The 12087-nt window shown below is 41.2% G+C and overlaps 1 long non-coding RNA gene across 1 annotated transcript in view; it reads left to right on the forward strand.

Annotated features, from left to right (window-relative positions):
• The first annotated feature begins 339 nt into the window (after positions 1-339).
• Positions 340-12087, forward strand: part of LOC147366382 (uncharacterized) — a 41362-nt gene continuing 29614 nt past the window's right edge. The window contains exon 1 of the long non-coding RNA XR_015133348.1: positions 340-822. This is a non-coding gene — a long non-coding RNA (uncharacterized LOC147366382). The remainder of the gene's footprint in view (positions 823-12087) is intronic.

Below are 12087 nucleotides of genomic sequence, written 5' to 3' on the forward strand. Positions count from 1 at the left end.
AAACACAGAATAACTTCTAGAAAGATCGAATTGCAAGAGTATCCCGGATGTACCAGATCCAGGTCATCCTCTCGGGGCGTAAGGGCCGCGGTCAGCACATGAAGCCAAAGTCACGAGTGGTTAAGTGAAGAGATGGCGCTCAAGGCCAAGAACCAAAGATGGACCCAAACCAGCAGGCGTCTTTAATCAAAGCTACATAACACGCTTTGAGCCAAAGATGTGGACCCCAGTTGACCCAAAGGTTTACCTTAGTCACTGAAGAAGAGGTGATTCCCGGAAGTTCAAGTACCCCTGCAGGTGGCAAGGAAGGAAACAGCGCGAGAAGAAGACCACGAGACTGGAGACAACGCGAGAACATCACGCAAGAAGACCACGCAAGAAAACCACGCGAGAAGATCGTGCGGCTGGAAACAGAGCTGCTGGGGGCAGAGCGTGAGGCTGACGGCGTGAAACAGGGCAGAGCAGGCCGCGACCTGAGGTTCTTGTGGCGGACAAGAGCCTGGGCGCCGAGGCCCTCGCCGGGTGTTCATTAACAGGCCCAAGGCCATAGTTAGAGAAAACAAAGACAGAGCACGGCCAGGTCCCTTCAAAGCCTCCGGCCGACGAAAGGACTGGTTCAGAACTGAAGCCCGCGACGAAGCTGTCGCTTCTCGGGTCCACGGGTGGGACGCTGAACATGCAGCAGACAGCGCCCTGCGTCCAGGTCAGGCTTCAGCAGGGCGCGTGGCCCTCCCTGAGTGGCTCCCACGAACGGGCCCAGCGTCCAGCTGTTGAACGAAGCAACTGAGAAACCTAGGAGTGCTGGGATTTCAGCCAGAGCAGGTGAGGAGACGGTGTGGAGGACGTCAGGGTGGTGGTCAGGCAGGTTTGGCGGAACCACAGGACCGCGGGGCTGGCAGCTCCAGACTTCTCCAGGTCTGGACTGGCACGAAATAGGTCAGCACCGGATCAGACCCAAAACGTGATCAGAGGCGATGGGCGAAGTGGGTCAGTCCCCAGCACACCAGGCTTGGAGGAGACCATGAAGCTCACTTAAAAGGACCCGTTCTTGTTTTCCCCTCTAAAGCTGTCCACACCCAGCAAGAATGGTGCTAAATAAGTGCTTTCCGGTGCTCCCTTCCCCGGGACAGATCCTAATAGCTGTGTGATCATTGCTGGCCCAGACTTGGTCATTGCGTGCAATGACCTCTCCGCAGGTGCTTCCCAACTCAGTGCAGGTTTCCTTTGCTCTTGTATTCTTTTACTGACTCAGTGACCATCTGCCACTGGGTTTTTCTCCTAGATAGGTGGTGGCCACTATTCGTTCAGTTAGCCCATCTCCTGGGCTTTGACAGTACAAAACTTGTATCTAGCCTTTTTAACTAAAGTTAGATTCAGCTTGTGTTTTGGCTCTTAAGATTTTGACAAGTTGGCTGCCCTTGCTTGAACTTCTCTCTCTGCAAATACAAGGTCTACTGGAAATCTGGAGTTGTCACTTTTTCCCCTGGGCAATCAACTGTACAATCACACGGAATGCTTGCTGTTGCCAGTAGTGTAACTCTGGGGACACAGACACCATACAAGTCTGCCGAGTTTAAAAAAAAAGTTGGGGGCGGGGGGGTACTCGTAACTTAAGAAGCTACCAGGGTTTCAAGTGTGGTCTTCAGGAGCCCAGGACTGCTGAGGCACTAACATCCGAAACGCTTGCTGAAAAGAGACATAATGTGTATTGGCATTATCAGCAAAAGCATTTGAGCTGACTCTGTTTTCATATTCCTTAACCCAAATTCCTCTGAAAATGAAAGTAAAAATAAAGCGATACTCCTCATCATTTCCTCCAGACCTTGGAGTCTGGATTAAAGAAAATCTGCTGATTTTGCTGACCTTCACAAAGGTGCCATGGGGGTGAGGAGAGGGAATTGTTGCATCTCTGGCTGGTGTGGGTTCTAATAGCTGAGCTTAGCTTGTGCTTTAGATATTTTCTTTCAAACTTGCCTTTTTGCTGTTGCAGCTGGGCTTGTCAGTTTTCAGTACCAATGGGTTGTGATGGGGTGTCAGGGGAAGTCAACAATCAATGCTTCGGGAAAAAAAAATTGTGGGAGGGGAGAGCATCACTGCTGACATGGCCAGGAACGGAAGTTCAATGGCCTTCTTTTGTAGAAAAAATAGACAAGAAATCCTGTTCTGTGTTTTGCTTTTAAGACTAGTATAGATTTTTATTCTTTGAAGACTGGGCTGTGTGCTCTTCCCCACCTTATACTTGCCTATCAAAAACATACATTTTGGTTTTTAAATAACTATTTTACAATATAGTTAAAATTGTAATTCATGTTGCGGGTTGTAGTTATTTCTTGCAGGGAGATCAAACAAGATAAGGAAATGTCTACTAAAACAGAAGCATAAGAAAAATAGTGTGAAATGGCTGGGGCTACCTTGTAAAAGAGGCCTCTTTTAGGGAAAACTCATTTTGGCCCCAATGTTGTGTGACATGAGAATGCCATTACAGTAACACTCAGCGTAATGATGCTAATGTGGAAACATCAATGCCTCACTGCAGTTTGCATCCAGGGCCAGACATCTCATTGAAAATGTTTTCTTACTAATAATTCAGTAGAACCCTGTTATGACAGTGATGTCAGAATGCAAGAAAAATATTTCCTTCATAGGTTGCTTTATTCAAGTCATATATCAGGGAGTATGCATGGGAAGTGATTTGATCAACAATCAAGTGTAATATAATCTATGATAGCCAAGAACTTTCTAAACAAGGGTTTACTGTACTTTTTTACATAAGTTATATTTATGCCAAGAATCCCAAAGTGGTTATCAAGTGAAAATATTCCAAATTAATGTTACATAATACATGAATGCCTAAGTTTTGTGTGATTCAGAGTAAAACTCAGCGTCACACCCTGATTTATTCACCTTATAAATCCAGTTCGGCATGTCCCACGTTTTCTTAAATTTCCTTTAAGTCCCTCTGTATTCATCTTTCTTTTTAAAATTGAAAAATTTAGTTACAGGGAAAAATGTGGGAAGTTTCTGAAGTTGTAGTGAAATGAAGCTCTGCTAATCCCATATCCCTGCCCTTTATTATGTTTTCTTCCTTCACCATACTTCACAGTCTTACCCAGCCCGATTATTACTTTCAACTTCAGCCTTTCTGTATTATCAGGAATTTAATAAGCATATAGTATTTTAATAATCAGATAAATAACACACCTAGTTTAATCCTTAAAAAATTATATTATCCACCGGGAAGGAGTAGATGTACTTTTTATATTCCTCATATAATTACAATTGAAAAGTCTGAACAGCAATATATATAATCTAGTAAATATGTCGTTATTATTAATATAGTCATTATATATTTTTATTCATTTATTATATAAATACTATATATATCATATATTCATTTATTATATAAATATATTTATATATAATTATATCATTTATATTTGCTTATACTATATGTAATACTTTCATTTGTATAATAATTACATGTAATATATATAACACATAATAAATGAATAAACAATATAAACGGCAACCCATTCCAATATTCTTGCCTGGGAAATCCCATGACAGAGGAGCCTGGCAGGCTGCAGGCCATAGGGTTGCAAGAATCAGACAAAACTTAGCAACTAAACTACACATATCATATGTACATATATAAATCAAACTCAGAAACTCTGAAAAGTAGAGGGAAGGAGACAGACTGACTTAGCACCTTAGGACTTGAGAATCCAGCCCATGGGGAATTCCCTGGGTTTTATTTTTGTCTTATATATTACAGACTTGAAACTAGAAAAGCTGGCAACCCTGAAATGCCAGCAGATGCTAACCAAAAAAGTCCCAACAAAAGCCTGCCCTCTCTAACCAAAGGACCAGGAAACAGGCAGCTTAACAAGACAGAAAACATTTAAACAATGACCTCTCTACTCCACTCAAACACCACAGATAAAACTGTATTCACACCAGCAGAGGTTGACTGGGAGTCTAGACCTCCACCTTCAAGAGGCTGTAAGAAGGAATCCAGTGCTCTCATTAGGGAGCAATCAGGAAAGACCAAATAAGGAGTCAGGATATTCATCCCCACCAAGTGATAATCAGACTCCCCACCACTTTGCCCATGAAGTGGTTATCAGTAGAAATCACGTGGGGAACCAGAACTCCCACCTCTGCCCAACAGTATTGAGGCAATGCACCCAACTTCCCTTGCCACAGCAGTGCAGAGAAAGCCAGGAAACACCAAAAGTTTAAATATTTATGTCCAGAATCTCATAGCATAATACAAATATGCCCAGCTTTCAATTGAAAATAACCCTTCATCCCAAAAATCAGGATGATCTCAAACTGAATGAAAAAGGACAATCTATAAATGTTAACACCGAGATGACAGAAATGTTGAATTATCTGACAACGATTTTAAAGCAGCCATGACAGAAGTGCTTCAACAAGCAATTATAGTCATGCTTGAAAAAATAGAAAACCTCAACAAAGATAACAAAGGAATACAGCTCTACATACATAAATTTAAAAATTTAAATGGACCACTTCTGCAAAAAAAAAAAAAAAACACTGTCACAATTCACCCAAAATTAGTTTTGGCCCAGATGATTTCATTAAAGAATTATGCTAAACATTTAAATAAGAATTAACACCAATTTTACATAATCTCTTCCAGAAAATAGAAGAGGAGGGAACACTTCTCAGTTTATCTTATGAAACTATTGTTACCCTAATACTAAAATGAGAAAAAAAAAACAGTACCACAAAAGAAAGCTTCAGACCAGTATCCTTCATGAAAATAGATCTTAAAATCCTTAATAAAATACTAACAAATAGATCTCTGCAATATATTTAAAAATTGGATATACCATGACCAAGTGGGGTTTATCTTAGGAATGCAAGGCTGGTTCAATATTCAAAAGTCAGTCAGTGTAATCCATCATATTAAACTAAAGAAGAAAAGTCACATAATTGTATCAATGCAGAAAAATCTTTTGAACATATTGAACACCCACTGATGATAGAATATCTTAGGGAAAAACATCCTACTCATTCTTCTATGACCAAATAAACTCCTTTACTTACTGGTATAATCTCAGGCAAATATTTACTCTTTCTAATTAACCTCTCATCTGAAAAAAGGGGGGAGTAGAAATGATATCTAACTCACTGAGTTGTTGTGTGAATTATTATTATATACACTAATTATTAGTAATTAGAAGCAAGCTTGTTAAGTCATGTTCTATGAAATGGCTTCTTTCCTGGTTTTGCATACTCAGAGTCAGAACCGAGGCTTCAAAATTGGATAAGACCCTCTTAGTTCAAGTATCTACCTACTACAATACATAAAGTTCAGTTCAGTTGCTCAGTCATCTCTGACTCTCTGTGACCCCATAGACTACAGTATACCAGGCTTCCCTGTCCATCATCAACTCCCAGAGCTTGCCCAAACTCATGTCCATCAAGTCAGTGATGCCATCCAACCATCTCAGTCCCTGTCATCCCCTTCTCCTACCTTCAATCTTTGCCAGCATCAGTGTCTTATACCTAAAAGTACAATACCTAAAAGTGCTCTTTAATTCAGAACATTATAGGCATAGCTCATAGGGATTACAGGTACAGTTCTAGACTACAGCGAAAAAGCAAATGTCACAGTAAAGCAAGCCACATGAATTTTTTGGTATATAATGTTTACACTATGTTGTTGATGTTGTTTCGTCACTCAGTTGTGTCCGACTGTTTTGTTTTGCTTCCAGTGGACTGTAGCCCACCAGGCTCCTCTGTCCATGGGATTTCCCAGGCAAGAATACTGGAGTGGATTGCCATTTCCTTCTCCAGGGGATCTTCCTGACCCAGGGATCGAACCTGCATCTCTTGGACTGGCAGGCAGATTCTTTAACACTGAGCCACCCAGAAATCCCATTTACACTATACTGTAGTCTATAAGGAGAAGGCAATGGCACACCACTCCAGTACTCTTGCCTGGAAAATCCCATGGACAGAGGAGCCTAATAGGCTGCAGTCCATGGGGTCAATAGGAGTCGGACACGACTGAGCGACTTCACTTTCACTTTTCACTTTCATGCATTGGAGAACGAAATGGCAACCCACTCCAGTGTTCTTGCCTGGAGAATCCCAAGGACGGGGGAGCCTGGTGGGCTGCCGTCTATGGGGTCGCACAGAGTTGGACACGACTGAAGTGACTTAGCAGCAGCAGCAGCAGTAGTCTATAAAGTGTGCAATAACATTATGTCCAACAAAAGCCAGTGTGTATACCTTAATTTAGAAATACTTTATTGCTAAGAAAAAAATGCTAATTGTCATCTGACAATGCAGGATTGCCACAAACCTTCGACTTGTAAAAAACACAGTATCTGTGAGACACGGTAAAGCAAAACATGACAGAACAAGGTGTGCCTGTATATGCAGCACAGAAACGTAAATTGTGATTAAAGCGAAAATAAAAGAGTATCATGCATATTTTACTATTCAGCTAGTTTAGACATTATATAAAATAAACTAGAAATGCTTTATAGTAATGCTCTTGTATAAACTTCTAATCACTCCTTAATAAACGATTGTTGAAACCTTTAACCAATACAGATAATATTAATAATAACAATGATTAATAAAAGGATCTCGCCTTGTCCACATTTTCCTTTTCATTGTATTTTCCAAACCCCGCTAATCCTCTGCTATGTATCCAATACAGTTCCTTTCCCATGTTAAATTGTTCAGGGGTAGACTCTTCCTTGTCTCATTGCCTTATTCCTATTTGCAGAAAATTCTTAGTCTTTGCAGATTAAGATTAGCTTATAATGTGTATTTATATACTGATTAACAATGCCACCTCTCCACAGCTTGGACTATCCTTCAATATATTAGGTTGGTGCAAACATAATTATGGTTTTAAACCATGAATTTTAAATCATTATGACTAGTCTTAAGCACATCTTTATTAATCAAAATAGGACCATTACAATCAACAGATTTTTGCCAATGAGAATTAAGTTTGCTTATTCCTGTAGCATAAAAATCTGTGCTTCAGGAACTCAGTGAACTCTTGGAAAGTATTTTCTGCATCCTGCTGGTTATAGAAGCTTTTTCCCTGCAAAAAGTTGTTGAAATGCTTGAGGAAGTGGTAGTCAGTTGGCGAGAGATCAGGTAAATATGGTAGATGAGGCAAAACTTCCTAGCCCAGTTCGTTCAACTTTTGAAATGTTGGTTGTGCGACATGCAGTCGGGCATTGTCATGGAGAAGAATTGGGCCCTTTCTGTTGACCAATGCCAGCCGCAGGCATTGCAGTTTTTGGTACATCTCAGCGATTTGCTGAGCATACTTCTCAGATGTCATGGTTTCACTGGGACTCAGAAATCTGCAGTGGATCAGACTGGCAGCAGACCACCAAACAGTGACCATGTCCTTTTTTGTTTTTTTTTTTTTGGTGCAAATTTGGCTTTGAGAAGTGCTTCAGAGCAGCTTCTCTGTCCAGCCACTGAGCTGGCCATTGCCAGTTGCTGTACACAATCCACTTTTTGTTGCACGTCAGAATCTGATTGAGAAATAGTTTATCATTGTTGCATAGAATACAAGAAGATGACACCTCAAAATGATGATTTTTTGTGAACTGCAGTCAGCTTGTGAGGCACCCACATACTGAACTTTTTCACCTTTCCAGTTTGCTTCAAATACCAAATGACCGTAGAATGGTTGACATTGAGTTCTTTGGCAGCTTCTTGTGTAGTTGTAAGTGGATCAGCTTCAGTGATGACTCTCAATTGTTGTTGTCAACTTCCAGTGGCAGGCCACTGCACTCCCGCTCTGGCCCTAACTACTCCACAATGGTGCAACCTTAGGAGGAGCTCATTTTCCAGCTTTGGCAGAAAGAGAACCTCTTCTTTTGGGGTCCAAGCTAAAAATGGATTCCATTGCCCCAGTTGAACAGCAGTGTCCATATCTTGCATTATGTGTATTTTGATTAAATTTCTTTCCCAGTTGCAGGAGTTCAGAAGATTTACTATATAGTGATTTTGAGCTTGGTGCTGTTGCTGCTGCTAAGTCGTTTTAGTCGTGTCCAACTCTGTGCAACCCCATACATGCCAGCCCACCAGGCTCCTCTGTCTCTGGGATTCTCCAGGCAAGAATACTAGAGTGGGTTGCCATTTCCTTCTCCAATGCATGCATGCATGCTGAGTCGCTTCAGTCGTGTCCGACTCTGTGTGACCCTGTGGTCAGCAGCCCACCAGGCTCCTCTGTCCACAGGATTCTCCAAACAAGAATACCGGAGTTGGTTGCCATTTCCTTCTCCCACTTTGAGCTTATCATTGTGCAAACCATAAATGCTCAAAAAATATTGAATAAATAATCTCTATTGGCACCACAGGCCAAGCTGGCCTAAAAGGACACATGCACACTCCAAACACATGAAAGTGCTGGATAAACTATTTTTTTAATGCATAGCCAAACTCAAAACCAAGGAAAGGAAATCCCCAGATGTCAGACATGAAGAACAACTCAAAGAAGATGAATGTGTGGGAACCGAAGCCAAACACATGACAGGGTACAGCCTCAGAGGCCGGGGACTTGCATTTTAACTCCTGCCTTGGAACAGGAGACAAAACCCTGGGCCCAGGCAAGGCAGGGAGCAAAAACTCAGTTCCTTTATAAAACTAGGAGTCATGACGCTTTGCCTGGATTGTGACAGTGAATTTAGAAACTCAGCACATCAGTTTAGGGGTTCAGCAAAGAAGACTGCCATCAGCTTAGGGCAGTTGGTAGGAAAGGTAGTCTTAGGAAGTTGAAACCAGGGAGCTTCTGTACAAATCTGCACTGTTTTCATGGTGAGAGAATCACAAATGAGAAATTCATTCAAACACTAGGACAGCAATTCCATTTCTTGGTATTTATCCTAAGGTATTGCCAACCGGGTCCTGAAAGGATAACTACACCCATATTCATGGCAGCATTATTCACAATAAGCAAACTGTGGAAGCAGTCTAGACGTCCATCAGCAAATGAATGGATTAACAAAATATGGTATATACCTACAAAGAATATTAGCTTTTAAAAAGGAAGGAAATTCTGCCATATGCTACTGTAGGGATGAAACTGGAGGACATTATGCTAAGTAAAATAAGCCAATCATAAAAAGACATATACTGTTAATTTGTCAGTGGGTGTATAGGTTGCTTCTATGTCCCGGCTGTTGTAAATAGAGCTGCAGTGAACACTGGGGTAAGTTAGTCTTTCTGAATTATGGTTTCCTCAGGATATATGCCCAGTAGTGGGATTGCTGGGGCATATGGTAGTTTTATTCCTAGTTTTTTAAGCAATCTCCATACTGTTCTCTATACTGTGACTATATTAGATTACATTCCCACCAGCAGTGCAAGAAGGTTCCTTTTTCTCTACATCCTCTTCAGCATTTATTGTTTGTAGATTTTTTGATGGTGGCCATTCTGATTGGTGTGAGGTGATAACTCGTAGGAGTTTTGATTTGTGTTTCTCTAATTAGGAGCCGTGTTGAGCATCTTCTCATGTGTTTGTTGGCCATCTGCATGTTGTCTTTGGAGAATTGTCTGTTTAGGTCCTCCACCCATTTTTTTATTGTGTTGTTTGTTTTTCTGATAGCTAGCTGCATTGAGCTGCTTGTATATTTTGGAGATTAATCCATTGTCCCTAACTGTCTTGCCCACCACCCTTACCCCCTGGAAATGGCAAAGATCTTTGCCAGCATCAGTGGCTTATACCTAAAAGTACAATACCTAAAAGTGCTCTTTAATTCAGAACATTGTAGGCATAGCTCATAGAGATTATAGCTTATATAGATTATAGGACAAACAGGCTCTGAGACAAGGAAGGAGCAAAATCCTCTCGTGTAATTTAGGATAGACTTGATAGCAAGAAAGACCAAGAATGTTTCCTGTCAAATGCAGCAGATAAGATGCCATGGTAGATACACCTGGTCATTTGCATTGCCAGAGTACCATTGGTCCACTTAAAGTTCAAATCGTAACTGAGTTCCAGGATACAGTCTGTTTGGAAGAATCAAAGCCAGGCCTTGAGCTTCAGCCAGAATTATACTGCCAAGGATAAACATAGAAATGTATTCTCCCAGAAGTCCATGGATGTCTTTTATACTTCATCTTGCCCCTGTCCTAGTGAACAATGAATTGAGTACACACCATACACTAAACTCCTGGGATCCCTCAAGTGCCATCCATTTTCTAAAGCAAAGGTGGCAGTCTTTTCCTGTAAGGAGCCAGACAGTACCTAGTTCAGGTTTTGAAGATCATAGCATCTCTGTTACAGTTGCTCAACTCTGCCACTGTGGCACAAAAGCCACCAAAGATAATGCATAGACAAACAAGTTGGCTGTGTTTAATAACACTGCATTTATAACAACAGGCAGTGTTTTGCCAACCCCTGTGCTAAAACAACAATCCCCAAAGTGGATTGAATCCACCTGAGCCTTCGGGTGTGTAAAGAAGGATCACAACTTTTGTTTTTATCACCAAAAAAAAAAGCCAGTAAGAAATTGTTAATATTTAATATCAGATGACATTTGGTGCCCACATTTAATCCAGTGTCAGAAAATAAGAGGTCACACACAGAGGCACAGAACTGAAAGAAAAAGCTCAGTTGGTAAAGAATCTACCTGCAATGCAGGAGGCCCCGGTTCAATTCCTGGGTCAAGAAGATCGCTAGAGAAGGGCTAGGATACCCACTCCAGTATTCTTGGACTTCGCATGTGGCTCACCTGGTAAAGAATCCGCCTGCAATGTGGGAGACCCATGTTTCATCCCTGGGTTAGGAAGATCCCCTAGGGAAGGGAAAGGCTACTCATTCCAGTGTTCTGGCCTAGAGAATTCCATGGACTGTATAGTTCATGGAGGTGCAAAGAGTCAGACACGACTTAGCAACTTTCATGTGGAGACAAAGGGTCTGAAAAGCCTGAAAATAAAATAAAGTCCTTTCCTGTTGTTAGTTTCTATTTTCAGTAATCATTTGTCAGGGCATCTATCTGGTGGTTGGTAAATAGTATCAGAGTATAGTTACCAGTTTGACTGCCTTATGAGAAGTGGTAGAAAATGATGTGGTTTTGAGGGGAAGTAAATGTAAAAATCACATTGGGCGAGGTGAGGTGTTAATTGTAGCAAGCATTTGGCCTGTTATTGAAGGAAAACAATAGAATATTTAGAATTAAGGACAGATTTCACTTTTAAAAGTCAGTGAATACTTGATCCATGTAAAGATTTAAAGCAATGAATACCTAATAAAATAGGGAAGACTGAAGCAGGGGAAAGTTTATCCTTTACTGTAAAAAAAAAAAAAAAAAGAAAAAAGTGTCTTGTTTTTTAAAGGGAGAGGGAATGTAGAGATTTTGTAGGAAGAAGGGAGGGAGGAAGGGAGGCAGGGACATTATCAATATCCACCACCATGAGCCGCCACTCCTTATCCTACTCACTTCTCCCTTTGCTGCTGCCTTTCATTGAAACTGTTTACAGGATGAAACACCACAACAAACACACTGAAGTCCTTCGCTAGTGGGACCCTCCACTGTGGAAGCTCAACCAACTCCTAGATCACAGACTTTGGGGAACCCTGTTCCCGTGAACCTATTCATACCCAGTTAGCCACTGTGGACCAGTACAGAATGTCCCAATAAAATTGTTCCTCCAGAAGTCATCGTACCATAGCTGGACACCTCCACACACAGCTGAGAATGTGTGTGTAGTGCACGTCGTGCAGCCGCATGTCGGCACCAAAATGTCTGCCTAACTGAAAGGATCTGAAGTCAGTACTATCAAGAATTATAGTCTAGGCCATTAACAACATTAATTAAGTCCTTGTTTTGAGCCAAACACTCTGCATAAGTGATTTAATATATTAGGTCATTTCATCCTCACAGCAGCCCTAGGAAGTAGATATTCCTGCTGTTCCTGATTTTACAGAAGAAGAAACCAAGGCTCAAGTAATTACCACAGGCCAAGTAAACGACAGAGGCAAAGTTTGACTCCCGAGACTGCCTTCTCAAATACTATACCAGTGGTTCTTAAGTGTTAATATATGCAAAAATCATATAAAATACTGCT

The sequence above is a fragment of the Bos grunniens genome, chromosome 9, assembly GCF_055505025.1.
Source record: "Bos grunniens cultivar Pamir isolate PY7600 chromosome 9, Bosgru_T2T1.0, whole genome shotgun sequence".
In the NCBI taxonomy this organism is placed as follows: Eukaryota; Metazoa; Chordata; class Mammalia; order Artiodactyla; family Bovidae; genus Bos; species Bos grunniens.